The sequence below is a fragment of the Coturnix japonica genome, chromosome 12, assembly GCF_001577835.2.
Source record: "Coturnix japonica isolate 7356 chromosome 12, Coturnix japonica 2.1, whole genome shotgun sequence".
NCBI lineage: Eukaryota > Metazoa > Chordata > Aves > Galliformes > Phasianidae > Coturnix > Coturnix japonica.
This window is the reverse complement of record NC_029527.1, coordinates 8,025,348-8,040,974: the sequence shown is the minus strand read 5'-3', so window position 1 is coordinate 8,040,974 and position 15,627 is coordinate 8,025,348. Positions and strand designations below refer to the sequence as shown.

Genomic DNA, 15,627 nt, shown 5'->3' with positions numbered 1-15,627 from the left:
ATCCCTCCTCTTGGCTGCACAAGCATTTGAGGCAATAATCCTGCAAGGGCGCTCCTGGTTGCTCCCTGTCTCCTGAAAACATCACTCCATTGGTTGCAGGTCTCTAACAAGGCCAGCTCTCATCCCTTGGCAAGTGCAGGACATGCTCCTGCCTCAATGGTCAGAACACTGCACATCAGGCATGGGATCCCTGGGAGGATGAACAATGCATGCAACTATGGTGTGCAGCTATTTTTGATGGCTGTACTTGGTTTCTGGAGCTGAGAAGCTTTTTTCTTATTTAGAAAGTAAGCTTTATAGATCAGCAACAAAGTGGTAAGGTGTGCCTTCACTCTATGGTTTTTATTTACAGCAGTGATGAAGGAGAGGAAGAAAAAACTGGGTTTTAGCTCTTCAGAGTTCGGAGGGACTGCAGTTAGAAAGTCACCTCCTGACTTGTAAAAGGAACACATTTGATCTGGGAATTGCTCAGACAGAGAAAATCAATATGGACTGGCATAATTTGTTATTTACACAAAGGTGTTCTACACCCAAGTGCTAAAGGCTTTACACCTTTTATTAATACTCATTTTTCAAACAGATTGTGCTAAGACTAAGCCACACACAGCTCTTCTCTCCCTCTTGGCTGATGGTTGAAATTTTAGGCCTAAAGAAGAGGTAAAGGAGCCAAGTGAATGTGGTGGGTCTTGGTGGATCCACCAACAGAACCTTTGTGGGTACCTGGCTGAGAGAAATCCTCCAATGCAGGAACGTTTCACCTGGTGTGCAGCTCCAAGTACAGGACCAAAGCAGGGAGTGAATCACAGGTGTCTGTCTCTACATGCTTCATGGCAGAGCTGCAAGGCAAAAGGTAGTTGAGAAAAGTTCACACACAACGTGAGAGGTTTGAGTTGTCAAGATCTTCAGACAGGGTATGTTTCTCTTTGTCAGCATGAACTTGCATTGGTACCACCTAATGGGGCTGAGCATCTCCAGATCAGGCTCCATCCAAAGGATGATAGTTTAGTGGACATGGCGTTGATGAGTTGGTGGTTGGACTTGATGATCATAGAGATCTTTTCTAGCCCTTATGGTTCTATGATTCTGTGTCCTGTCCCAAAGGGTTGCACTGGGCAGAGCAAAAGAAAACATCAAGCTGTGTTCTGCAGCAGCATTTTAATGCTGAAGGCAAAAAAGCATAACCATCCCGTTTGCTCACACGGAGAGAAGAAATTGCTCTTTGCTTTCTGCATGCTGGGTTTCTTTTCTGCACCGCTGCTAAGCTGTTTGTTGTTTTATTTTTTTAAGCTTCGGCAAATGACAAAATCCATATTTAAGAGAAAAAACAGCAAATTCATTTTACAAGATGAATGCAAATGAAAGCAGTTGTCTAAGCTGTCTCTGTCTTAATGCGGTGTGCCACTGTCAAAGTCTGTGATTAATGCTTCCTGCTTGGAGTAATGCTTCCTACCCTATTGCCATGCTGTCCCACATCCAACATGCAGAGCACGAGCACCCCAGTGGTGCGGCCACGTGCTGACTGTCCTTTCCCTACAGTACAGAGCTGCGCCTTTCTGAGACTGCCGGTGTCATTTGGTTTGAGATCCTTTGGTTTGCAGAACTGCACAGTGGATCTGAAGTCTCTCACAGCAACACTTCCATAATAGAAATGAGACTGGTTGTGACAGTTTCCATTATGAAAGAGAAGATGAATTCTTATCTCCTTTCGTCAAAATTAAACACTTCTGCTTGGCCCAAAGAGATAATTCCTCCATTTGAAATGCAGATCTGATATTTTGCTATTCAATTAAATTTCTCTGCCTTCTCAGATAGGCTGCAATTGTTACTCAATTTCCTAACTGTAGTGCTGCGACGGAGGGAGGGCTTTGCTCACTGATCTTCTCCCTGAGGCTGCATTTTGAATCTGTAAGAATCATCCTAGAAAAGTATTTTGTCATACAGCTCCTTGTCGTTCTGTGCCTCCTCCCCTGTAAATACAGTCCCCTAAAGCGGAAAGCTTTGATTTAAGGCAACTTTTGGTGTGGGTCTCTCGTAATATAGAAGGAGTAGATGGGGCTATGATCTATGACATAGAAATGAGAGGGAATGAGGCTGTGGCCAAGGTCTTGCAATGATGAGAGTGTAGCTTTTCATAACAGAGCTCAACAGATTACTGGTATAGGGGGAGCCGAGCCTGAATTCAAAAACCAACCTCCAGGGACCCAAGAAGTCTTTAGCCACAAGGTCAGAGCACGTAGCTGCGTCCCACATCCTCTATCCCTCTATGTTTAGGTGTGGGAGGCCATTATTGACTGGTTTCAGCATTTCTTTCTCTTCTCTTCTTGAGAAACTAGTGCCTCTAGCTTCATTCTGTTGTGGTGATTCCTCTTTTTCATCACTTAACTGTACAGAAGTGACTCCATTACCTACAACGTGAGACTTCTGTGGAGGTAACCATGGCAGTGGTCTCAGTGGAACATGAGATGCAGACTTTGCTGGACTGTCTGATGCCGGGCATCTCTTGATTATCCCTTGATGATCATTTTCAGAAGAATGAGTTTCTTGGTGGATAAAGATGGATTCAGGCTTTGGTGGTAGAGGATGTGAGGCAAAGAAAACAAAAACATTATGAGCAAAAGACATTGTAAACAAGCTCGGCAGCTACTTGCACCAGATGTAAACACGCAGGAGGCACCTGGCTAGTACATGTGACCAAGGGGTTGTTATGGGGGTATAAAAGGCTGTGAGCACAAACAAATAAGGGTCTTCATCCTGCACTAGCCAAGGAGTCAGTGCCTCAATTGCCACAAGCCACCTCAAGGAAAAAGGAAATTTCCACGCCTCTTTGGGGGACAGGAGATGAGCTGCTTCCCACCAGCAGCTCCCAGATGTAGTAGCCCATGTAGCATCACCTGACCTTATAACGCACAATTTTTAAGCGGTTCTGAGCAGCTAAGAAGATCAAGAATGCTAAAGCTTGAAGTAGTGCAGAGTTATGGGGGGAAACTCCAAACTGGAGATGCAGCAGGAACAAGGGATTAGTTAGAAAATCAAGACAGAAAAGAGTGATTTGGAAACTTTATCCCTTCCCATAACCACTGATTCAGTGAAGTGTTTTTTTCCTGCACTGCAGCAATAGCCAGCAGCGTACACAGAATAAGGATTGAAATATTTTGAAGTGCTGTCACAGTGTGAATGATTTTCTTTAGAGCATAAAATCAGACCGCAAAGTTATTTTCTGTGTGTGGCGACACAAGAAGAATATGAATGTGATCAAACCTGGCCCTGGGCATACAGGAGAGCAGAACTGGCCTCAGCCGCATTATCTTTTTTATTCAGAGTCCTTCTAAGAAATATAAAATCCAAAAGAAATGCTGAATCTGGGTAGATGTCTCCTAAGAGGAGCAGGATTGCTGCACAGCTGAAACAGCGTGATTTTGATTATTTTAAAATGCATGATTTAATCATTTCATTATGCATACCTTTTCACAGCAGGCACCACAGCCTAAAACAGACAGAGACAAGCATTAGATAAAACAACATGCTTTCTAGCTAAAAAGATTGGAATCAAAGAGTTTAATCTTGCAAGGCACTGCTATCTGTGCGCCTCTAGACTTGGCTGCAAACAGCAGGTGAGCAGCATAGAATGAACTGAGCCTCTGCTCAGAGGGCCATCCTGCAGGATGGCTTTGCTTCCTGCCTTCTGCAGAGCACCTGTCCATGTCCCATCTCCCTGCATACAGCCACTGTGGGCAGAGTGCTGGCAGTATCCTCTACTGGAAGGTAGAAACAACCAGAGCCAATGCTCTGCCCCATCCCACAAGCCCTGTGCAGTGAGAAGAATGCTGCACAGCAGTGCAACATGGATGTGCTTGTAAGTTGGGCTTGTTTAGCAGAGGTGCACAGTGACCCAATGAGCCCGCTTTGATTGCAGAGCAGAGCCTGCACTCACCTCACAGCTCTCCCACTCTCCACTGGTTTTGGCTAACAGCTAAATGTTGGTGATGGGTTGATGGATGGACTAGCTGATCTTAGCTCCCTGCCTACACCAAGACCAGGACCGGAGAGGTGGCAGTAACAACATCATCTCCCTCCCCACTAGACAGAAGGCTGAGAGCACCAATCAGCCTCCTACAGACTGAAACTGGCTTCACCCAGTGACCCAAGGAGGCAAAGCTCAGTTCCTAATCCTAAATCGTGGGTTCAGGGCCAATTAAAAGGTGCTCAAAGGGCAGGAGAGCATCAGAGAGTGCTTTGATCTCACGGCTATCAGCCAGATATGTAATAGCTGCTCAGGTATCAGTAACAGTCTGTGCACATCAGACAGACAGGTTTCTTCCTGGGTTTGCTAACAGAAGCAGCAGTTGCTCACAAATCACAGGGAACAGAAATAATCCCTGCCTTTTTAAACATCAAAACTTGTAAAGCTTCACAGCTGTACAGTTCTGAAATTGAATTGAATGACTTGACTTGCCAAAACCTGAGATCAGAGTTCTAGGTCTTTCATGCCACAGCTGAAAGCATCAATAGCACTCAAAGAGCAGCAGAGAGTTGCCTTTCAAACACCAATTGTGGCTTTACAGGCACTATTGGATCTTACCCTTCAAACGCAGCAGCCTCAATTCAAAATGGGTGTGGGAGTAAAGCAAACCAATTTTTAGCATGAACATTTTATTATTTAAAGGACCGATTTTTCTTTCTGAAGTAATAACAAAAGCTAGTTAAGGAATCTGGATTTCAAATAGTCTTTGAATTCACAGTAAAAAACATTTGAGTTCTTTAAGTAGGAAGGCAGCAGAGTATTATCTCTGTGAGTGATGCAGCAACAATTCAAATGCAGTATTCCTGCAAACACAGACCTGAGCACACGGGGATCTGGGATAAAAGGCTGTGGGGATGAAGCATTAAATTCCCAGAAATTGCTTTCTGCATTGACTGAAAGGAGTCCCCCAGGCCTGCTGACTTCTGATGCTGTGGGGCCACATTGCTCAAGCAGAACATCCCTCTGCTGAGATACAAATCTGTTGCCTTCACATATTGTCCCTGTACCTGAAATACCTGAACAGCTCAACATCAGTTACACATCTGTCCTTTGAGTCCTGGCACCATTACAGTCTACCTTCCACAGAAGAGAAAACCATAGTGAACCTAAACGTTAGCATCTCTTTTGCTCATTGGCCATTGTGTTATGCACTCAGGTAATTACAAATAAATATAGTTCCATTAACAGTGGAATAACCAATTCCAGCATTAAGATCAGAAGTATTCTTGCAAACACGAGGATCAGTCAACTCTTTGCTCACCACCCTGTCAAGCGTTGCCAAGCTGAGCAGGAGAGCTCCACTCAAGGGCGTATCTCATGACCTGAAGAGACAAAAGGTGAGACTCTGACATGAAAAACTAAGATCAAGTCAACCTATCCCCACCATTTCCACTGAGTCTTTCTGGTCCTGGAAAACCTGGATACTTGTTCCCAGTGACAAATACATTCTCTTCCTGAGTACAACGTACCTCCATTGCAGAACCCAGAACCAATTCAGGTCGTGGCAGAGAGAAGATAAATAAAAGCAAACCCAAACCAGCACAGTGTAATTTTTAAAGTCTTCCTCTGCTTACCTTACCAGCACTTTCCAAATGAATGCTGTATCTGCATCTGATGTTCCTCCAAAAGCAGCACAGATAATGCAGAATTTCAGGGCCTACTCAGGATCCACAGATGGGCATAATCTGGTTATGTTGGCACCAAACCAGAAACAGGCCATTCTCTGAGCAATGAGCCTCTGCTTACTGATATCTGGCACTTGTATTCATAACACTCCAGGAGCTGCATCTGAGCTTCCTGCACCTTTGCAGTGTTTGGAAGGCATGAGCCAAACTTTGCATCTTGACCACTTAGTGAATGACTTACAGAGGTGTGTGTGTGTGGGGGGGGGGAAGAAAAAGCAAACCCGTGGCCTATTTCATATTTCCAAGCTTCTTTGAATCTGTACAAATGCTAGGAAGCAGCCAGACAACAGACGCATCAGGAAATTAGCTTGTCTCTTCCAAGAGCACACACTGAAATGAAGAAAGATGAAGAAAGAGATGAAGATCAGGGGACCCGACGCCCTTCAGGACTACTGCTGGAAGCTTTGCCTTTAGGTGATAAAGGAGGAGGTGGTTAATCCAGGGCAGACACAGCAGATAGCATTTCTGTGCTTGTACCACTCTGTACAACATTAGTCCAGACAGGAGTCTATTAACAGTGTCTGATGGAAGCAATTGTATTATTTATTAAACTGACAAGATCAATTGGCTGCTTTGTACCAGGATAAAGAGAACTATTGTACTTTCATGTCCTTTTAAACACAGAGAATAAAGCGCTCCCCAGGGTGCTTTCATGGGCTGCCTTCGATTAAGAGTTCTTAGAACATTTGATATTGTCAGAGATCAGCTCACCAGATTCCCAACTGGATTTGTAGCCCTGACAAAGGGAAGGAAGATGGTAGCAATTATAATTAAAAGCGAGCAGAGAAGGAAGGACCTCACCTGACTTAGAGGAGTGCTGTTACTTACTCTTCCCACAGACGGAGCTCCCAGACCCAAGTTCATTACTATTCAGGATGTGATGCCAACAAAGTGTATGGACACCAAGATTGACTCACAGAGTGTGGAAGAGAGTATATCGAGAGTATGCAAACTTTATAAACTACACAATGAACAATTCCAGTCAAATTTGAGTGGATGAATATGCTAATAGTGGCATACTTGATAAATCAACAGCAATGCTCCCTTGGAGTGAATATTTATGGGTAATTATGGAATTTTCCGTGAAATCTGAATGCCCCTTTTACTATGTACTCCTAAACAGAGGTGTGCTCTGATGGCACTGAAGCCAGGCGTTGGCTTCGAGGAGGAACAAATTCTCTGTGGGTACTGAAGCCGAAGGGTTGTAACCATGTCACAAGAAATAACAATTTTCTGTTAGTCACCCTCAAACTAAAACCTCGTACAGACCTTGGCCAAAGCCAAGAAACTGACAGTAAATCTTCAGAGGACCTCTATGGTTTTAGTCCTAATTTATATGGCTGCAATTGAATGGTAAGTTTGCTTTCTATTCAGATCCAGGTATTTTGTTTTTCATTTGATTTTGCCTGGTCTTTGCTATTAATACATAAAATACACCCATTTTATGCTGAAATCTGTACAGCTCAGTGTCCCCCATTAATTACTGCCCAAAATGTCAGGAATAGAGGCAGATGACCATTGCACGGCACTGGTTCCTGTTCAGTTCCTGCTCTCCTGTTCTCTCCTGATTCTTTCCTATACAGCCTTTGCTAGCTCCTGGCTATTTCAGTTTTTAAAGTGACCTTAAAAAATACTTCTCTTTCCCCCTCATATTTTACTATTTAAACTGTAATATGCAACCAGCTGCTGCTTTATCTCCACCAAAGTTAATAAGTCTCACAATTAGTGATGTGCAGCCATTAGTGTACCAACATGAAACAGCAAAGCCTGTGCCCCACCTTCCGGCTGCAGAGCAGCACTGCATGTAAATCATCATGGCACCCTCAGGTATGTAATGTCCGAATTGTTGCAGCTTACCAAAATACTGATCTTTCTTGGCTAAGGAGTTTGGGTACTTCATTCTTTTGTAGTGAAGTTACATTGGGAAAGTGTTCCATCACCACACGAAGGTCACTGGATTTAGTCATGTCTGCAAGAGGACAAGGAGAGAAACATTCAGTAGAAGAAAAAGCAAGAAATGACCCATAGAAACAAAAAGAACGAATTGCAACTTAAATATTTGTAACATGGAAAGGCAACGAAGACATGAGTTAACCGAAGCATAGGTGGGCACTAAGATTTGGCCATCACCCAACATCACCCATGCTCCAGACATACACCTCCCCTGCATTTGAGAACAGAACAGTGGGCGTAGGCAGGCAATTAAGCACAGCTAACTACAAAAGTTCTCTCGTTCACCTTTAAAGTATCTATCAAGAGATGATTTATTAGATTTCTTACAAATTGCACTGAGAAAATGAACACATAAGCCTACAGTTTTAGGTGAAAACTTGACAGAAATAACCAACCTTGCATGCAGGAATAGCCAAACGTGCTCACAAGACGTTCTTGATATCATAACCATCCCATTGTCTGAGTCCATAAATATAGAAATACAAACATATTTCAAAGAACCAGCTGTGTGAGGGTACAGCATAACTCACCCTGCTGGGGGTCACTGGTGTCTCGGCACAATGACATGTGTGAGTCCCCATAAGTAGGTAACTCTGGGAGATACCTATCTGAGAACGGAACAGTCTGCGGGGATCACAGGAAACTCCTGCTTATCACAAGCTTGTCTCAGGGGTTGCTCCTTTTAATGTGTGCTATTGGTACAGACAATTTCAGGAAATCTGTAGGGCTTGCTTATGAGATACTAAAACAAACACACAAGGTACAAACATTATTCTAATAGGCAAAACACTTTCAAGTTCCTTCCCAGTGTGGCTATATTCCAAGAGACACACCCTAGTAATGCAGCTCGAGGTGAGTTTCTTCATTCTATCATCACTCATGAGTTTTCTTTCGCAGCATCATTCCTCCCCTGCCCAGCTGCAGTCTCAGAGCAACAGGGGCTTTTTCACCTCTTACACAAGAGCAGTGGTGGCAAATGGAGAACACTTCCATGGAAAAGCACCTCCAATTCCAGCAAAGTACCTGCGTCGCAGCCGGAGCTCTTACTTGTTTGGGCATCAGTGTCTTTGTGCAATCAGTCCTTCCTGGTTAAATAAACTTAGTGGATATAAGCTTCTAAGCTGTAATTAGACAAGTTTAAGCTGATGCTGTAAAGTGATCTAACAGGGACTGTTGCAATATCCTGCTTAATAGGAAGAGATACATCTCTAAAGTTTACTTTTATAGGATCGGATTTAAATTGCTAATTATTCTTATGTGAACAAAAAGAATCTAAGGGGTCTACTTACCCCTGCAGTGTCCTCAGAAATCCAGTTTTGTTTTGGGTTTTGCTCATTGCAAAGCCAAACATGCATAGATAAGAAGATAGTCCAAAGCCAAACTTTCTCCTGTGGTCTTGATTTGCTTTCTCTGACTCAGATTCTTTTATGATCCCATCTTTTTACCACAGGATTGTTTCTTGCTCATGTCACTACATGTGTCTGGCAATATTCCAATGTTTTCAGAGTCTGGTCCACCATCGTGCTTGGCCTTTTCCAGTTCACCTCTGAATACAGAGAGCTGAACTTTCTTCACATCCCTCTGCCACTCTTAGCAGTACTATACATCAGGTGCCATCTTTAGGACTCCTGTAGGAATTGTATTAAAAGCACAGACCTCTGGGATTACCTTTCCAGTGCAAGTCCTTACAGTGATGGAACATACCTGGTTTTCCCCACTGAACACCCATAGCAGAAGCCTCTTTTGTTCTTTTTTTCCAGCTCTGCCAGGGCAGGATCAATAAGAAGTTATTACACAACCGGTCTCTTGTGCTTAATTGTGTGCATATTGATGTGAGCGCTCAGAACAGAGGAAGCCTGAGTTCAGCTCCTGGGGCACCAGATTTAGAGAGCATTTTGAATATGGCTCTGATCTTCCTTCTCTGTGAATGACTATCCCCAGCGAGTTCAGGTCTCACAGGAGCAAGGCGCAGAGAACTGGGACAAGATTCATGTTCAGTCTTCTGTCAAATACTTGAATACCAGCAGGAAAATGCTCTCCCTTCCAGCAGGCTTGAAGAATCTCACAAATAGAGCCACAGTACCTTGTGCAAAGTCACACGGGAAGGATGAGAGATGGACAAAGGACAACTCTGGGTAAAGCCCAGAGAAGGAAATTTATGCTCCTAAAGCTAAATTATTAAAGTTAAAATGGATTTTGGCCCTGAATTCATAGACCAACTTAAATGTTTCATCACTAGTACTGTGGACAGTAGATGCAAACTGGAATACTATCCTTAAATAGACTTATTATTTTTTTAAGTTCGTGCTTTATTCAAATAGAACTTTCTACCCATTAAAGGGCCAGACAATGCCAGCATTTGCTCCTTCTTCACTTACAACTTTGGGTACTTTGCATGGGGTTTTCTCAAGGCCACTCTTTCAGGGGACTGTTTTTCAGTGTCAGGATTATAAAAAGAAAGGGCATAAGGCAAGCCATGAGCAGAAGGGAAAGCATTATTGATCTTTGTTTCCTAAACCAACAGTCTGTGCCATAGCAAAGCCAGAAAGCATCCAAAGGCCCTTCCCAGATTCCCCTAGCAAGCCTGGCTTGCAGCTTCCTCTGACAGCATGACACTTCTGCCAGAAGAGCCTTTATGTAGCAAAAGCAGAACCGGCAGGCTAAACTAAGCCACAGAAAATGCTTTCTAGGCAGTGATAGCATTACCCTATTTACTCCCAGCTCTGCTGAAGTGCTGCCTATAAAACCCACTGCAGTGATTTATTCCGCTCTCATTTCAGCATTGTCAAGAACTCTGCCTTCCTGCTACAAATCTGCCTCCCTGTGCTCACAGAATAACCCAAACAAATGTGGGAGCGTTTACAGTCATAAATTCTACATCGCGTTTAGGCGTATAGATTAAATGTGATGTATATCGAAGCTGTTTTCTGCAGCAGCAAATGCCCGATCTGAGGCTGTTCTGCCGGTAGATGTCACCAGGAGCAGAGGAAAGAAAAGCACAACAGATCCCAGCTGCCCCGCTGCCATCGGGAGGGAGCGCTAATAGCAAACCCCGAGCAGGAGGCTGTCAGCACTAACGCGATTCATCAGCAGTTCTCCTTCCTGACCTGATGGGTGCAGCGCTGGATGAAGGCACGCGTGACATCCTGCTGCACTTTGTACAGCAATGCAAAATGGTTTCACGCAAACCTGTTCCTCAGGCTGAGTCTCCCTACGTAAGGGAGAACAGAGGGAGATTCCAAGGTTAGGAGTTCCCGAATCGCTGTCACCTGCAACCCTTGGCCCCAGAGGTTATTCAAATTGCCTGACACAATCACTTCTTTGGATGCTGGATCCCTCAGCTGGTTTCTCCTCTTCCCTGCTGTGAGCAGAGCCCAGGAACGTGAAGGTGAACGCTTCTGATGGCGTCTTCAGGCTGGGTAGCAGAAGGATGGGATTTCAGGATGTTTAAAAACTAATATTTCTATAAGAAGGATGTTTATAAAGGAGTCTGAATGCCTTCGAAACCCAACCCTCCCCATTTCCTGCTGTCTCTGCACAAAAATGTCTCCTCCTTATCCAGCTTAGTTCCCCAGGAGAGAGAAAGAGGAAGAAAAAATAAATAGCAGTCTTACTGGATTCTTTTGGGCTTTCTGTTGGGTGCTTTTCCTGTGCTAGATCAAACCCTTCTGTTTCACTATATGTTAACAGCCACCTAAAACAAAACACAACAAAACAGTGGGCATAACCCACCAGGTAACATCCAACCTTCTATCTCCTGCTCCATCTCATTCCTGCACCCACAGCACTCCACACTAAGCCAGGAAGCCCACCATGCTCAGCACGACCCCTGAGGTGCCAGAGGAGCAATGGCTGCCTGTCTGCTGGGATACCTTCCCCAAGCTTTTCAGTTCTATAGGACTTAGGAAGTTCTCTTTTTCTCCATCATTTCAGAAAGGGGAATTTCCTAAGGGCGCTCCCAACCTCTCCATGCACAATGTTATTTTCAGATGGTAAAGAAACAACAATTCAACCCAACCTAAATTCCTCTTTCTCCATTTGGAAAACTGCTGTTTCTCCCATATAGACCTTGGCAAAGCTCAACCTTTTACAGGGTTCCTTAAAAAGAGGAATAGCAAAATATCAGAGAACAGCAGATAGGGATTGGGTTAAGAAAGCATTTCCCCTACAGATGCACGTACCACTTAGCAAGAGCTCCTTTTAGGCTGCAGGCTCCTGATCATGCATCACCTGTATGGCACATCTACTGAACAAAATAGTTCATGGAAGGGAAAGGCTCAGCAAAAAGAAATATTTTTCTGTCAGTGAGTGAAATTCAAATATGATGTATTTAAGTGAGACATAAATGGTACACGAGAGAGAACAGCAACTGTACCGAGCAGTCTGAGGAATATAAGGCTGTGCTATTCCTTTTTATATCAGAATGGGCAAAAAAAGAAAAAATGACAGTAAAAATGCAAAGTTTACATGCAGTTTGCTCTTCTCCCAGAAACATCTATATTTCATCTTATGTACTGCTTTCATCCCCAGCATCCCTCTGCAAAAGGATTCTGCATCTTTGATTTTGCTAGATCTCAGTTATTGGGATCTGGAGCTATAAGAATTTTCTTCCATAATCCTTAGGAAAAAGAAAGAGATTAGAAGCTGAATTAAAAGATCTGTGAAAGAAAAATAAGCAAAAACTCCTAAGTGCAGTTGATCAAAAAGGCTTTTTTTGTTTCATTAAATTTTTCTTCACTGTGATCATCAACATTTTAAGTTTCACTGGAAAACTTCAAATATGGGTCCTCATTTAAAATGAAAAACAAGCAAACAAAAAACCAACCAGACTTATGGCAAACACAAAAATAAGAAGAGAACTTCCCCAAAGAAAAGCATCATTTGCTAGAGAAACTGAGTTAATTTTTCTTTAGTGGGCAGTCACCTCCGCTCTGGAAGCAACATCAGTGAAGCAGGGTGTGAAACATACCACTCTCTGGTCAGGATAACAGCTGTCCTTGCAAAACTTATACCCTGTCTCTGGAGTCCACACGAGATTCCTTTATCCTGCTACACCGCTGCAGATATCTGCAACCAAGCAGTGCTCTTTGGTATATTTAGCACTTGGTGGCAGGCTTAGCTGCAGGGATCCATTCCTTTTCAGTCTGAACTGATTCTCCTGTTTTTGAATGCAGCAGCTCATCCAGGATTCAATCCCTTGCGTTTTGCAGCAGTACAAGCTCACCCACATTTTTTTACAGGTACAAAAGCAACAAGGCAAACTGAGGAGAGAAAAACCCATCTGGGGTCCCAGATCAAACCCAAGTAGCAGTGATACTACAATGCAGACAATGCTATAAAGGTGTACAAGAGAACTGCCACGGTTTGCATTCTCTGTTCTTTTAATTTCCTCAGTGTTAGATGCTATAATAGGCTGTATAGACCTCTGCTCTGCCTCGTCATGGCTGTTCAGACATTAAATCTCTGTCCATAGAAACCTTCCAGCTGGGAATCAATGTAAGTAACCCCATCAATATCAGCTTTTTTTTTTTTTTTTTTTTTTTTTTTTTTTTTCATTCGGTATTTTAAGATGGGTTTTCAAAGATGAATGAATGCAGTAGAGTAATATTTTATGACCATGGTAAAAGAAGACATTATGAAGGCTAAAACCTCCCTCACCTTCATTGAGTGGGCTGACAGAGTTCTGAATCAACATTCTGAACTGAGAATCCCTTTCCTATACCTGCTTCAGTCTTCCCCCAAGTTCTGCTTCATGGCACTGAGGGATACAGTCAGTGGGCACAGTGGTGATGGGTTGGTGGTTGGACTGGATGATTTCAATGGTCTTTTCCAACCTTTATGATTCTATTTTCTTTTTTCATCAGCTCATTCAGTGTAAAAATGAGGAGAGGTTGGTTGGTTCCAGGTCCTCCACAAAGAATATCCCTGTGCTTTTATATATTTGAACTGCTGTAGGGAAAAATGCAAAGTCAAAAGAAAGATATTTCTGAAATACAATACGAACCTAAGAAAACATTTAAGTAGATATTAGAATTAAAGGGATTTTTTTTTTTTCCAAACTCATGTTTGGTTCCAAATGACCAAAATTTCTTTTTTTGCCTTTTGCACAGTATAATCCCCATGTCTGCAAATTTAAGTTGGGCAGTTATTCCAATTCATGGGTCCACTACATCACTGTCAGAAGTTGTTCCCACAGGCCAGCATTAGGAGAGCTAAAAATCCAGACAGGAATCTGATTGATATTCAGATTATTCCATTTTTTCTACATGCATTCTGCCTGAGTGCTGCTCGCTGATGGCACAGTGCAGTATGTTTTGCAGATGAAGGAAGCAGAACAAAATCAGCTGAAGAAAAGGAACCATCCACCAGATAATAACGGGGAGGTTTCCACACATTCATCTTTCCAGCTGTTGCTAATATTCAAGGTACATCTGCGCATGCTAGTTAGAAACATGGAGCTTTACTGCACAGATAAGCTATGGAGATCAATTATAAAAGCTTCTAAGGTACCTTCAAGAGCAGTCAGCAAACAAGCACAAGGATGTTATCAGGAAGGCTCTCAGCCAGCAAATTCTCCTAAATAGCCTGGAGCTTTATTGAACAGCTCGCACTGGAAGATCAGGGAATCGGGACAATCTATGAAACTATCTTAATGCTGATTTAGTACTTGCCTGTGAATACAACTCATTCTAGGCTAGATGAGGCCCAGGGGACTTAAATCCCGTCAGCTCCCCAAAATAGGTCATGAATGGAGTTTTAAGTGATGCTGACACTGTATGCAGATTCTCCTCCAGGGAATAGTGTTTATTATTATTATTAATTTCTTTTATTTTTTATTTTTTTGCCACATTGCCACAGGAATATTCCATCATCTGATAATTTTATTCCATTTGTGAGACTGTGAACAACTTTAGCAAACAGCAGCTGGATTAACCAAAGCCAGTCTCAGTTTAGGGTGAGTTCAGATTGGATATTAGGAAAAAAAAGAAAAAGAGTGGTTGGGTGCTGGCACAGGCTGCCCAGGGAGTGGTGGAGTCACTGTCCCTGGGGGTGTTCAAGAAACATGGAGAGGTGGCACTGAGGGATGTGGTCAGTGGGTAATGTTGGTGGGAGGCTGATGGTTGGACTGGATGACCTTAGGGGTCTTTTCCAACCTCAATGATTCTATAAGGCAGCGTTCTACCACTCAGGCTGTAGCACTGGGGCTCTGTGCACACAGACAGCTGAGCCTTCTGACATGTCATATCCTGAGCCAACAGAAAGCCAAAAGTTGGATTAAAATTCACATTTCACTGAGCTCTGACCTTTTGGAAGTACTAAACTCCATCTGAACTCTTACCATTTCCATCACATCATGTGGATGTTAGAAGACTGAATTTTGTTCAACAATATCTCCCAGACATTCTGCATTCACAAGAATTTGTACCCAAAGACCGTACTACACAAATGGACAACGCTACCAGATCTTACACTGAACCTGCCCCATAAAAATAAGTTTCCCCATTCACCTCCACAGATTCTCCTGAACTCTGCTGTTTCTTTTGTTCTGCTCCCTTCTGGCTTTCCATCTCTTGCCAAGTATTTTCTCTTCATCTCCATATTCAAAGCACAAAGCTACATATGCAAAAACTAATCACTTTCAAAACTCCTCTTTTTTGGATGTGTGCAGCTTGCCTCTGCTGAGAAACAGCCGTCTGTAGTTCATCTCAGCAACACGGACAGACATCTGCTCGGCATGACCAGAGAAACTGGGAGGGCTGCCCTCCACCAACAGCCCGGGGCACTTGCTGGAGGCACAATGTGTCCTCTGATGCCCATCGTACTCGTGTTGTATCTGCAGCTGCAATACAATATGCAAGCAGGGGACATGAAGAAAGAGGCTGCTCCATGTAAATTTAGCCAGTGTGTTCTTAACTCTAATTGCTTTAAGTGGTTGAAAAAGCTGACAGGGTATAATTGATATGGAGA

At 43.2% G+C, this 15,627-nt stretch overlaps 1 protein-coding gene across 6 annotated transcripts in view; it reads right to left on the bottom strand.

Annotated features, from left to right (window-relative positions):
* CHST13 (carbohydrate sulfotransferase 13) overlaps positions 1 to 15,627 on the bottom strand; it is a 69,492-nt gene that overhangs the window by 37,168 nt on the left and 16,697 nt on the right. Inside the window, exons 1-5 of one of the 6 annotated variants that reach the window (XM_015875093.2) lie at positions 8,949 to 12,457; positions 8,190 to 8,780; positions 7,564 to 7,675; positions 2,406 to 5,343; positions 721 to 836 (exon numbers count right to left, since the gene is read on the bottom strand). The gene's annotated coding sequence lies outside the window, so the exon portion shown is untranslated. Of the gene's footprint in view, positions 1 to 720; positions 837 to 2,405; positions 5,344 to 5,595; positions 5,880 to 7,563; positions 7,676 to 8,054; positions 8,155 to 8,189; positions 12,458 to 15,627 lie in introns of those variants that run through there. The other 5 variants (XM_015875092.2, XM_015875097.2, XM_015875091.2 and 2 more) reach the window with 5 other exon arrangements.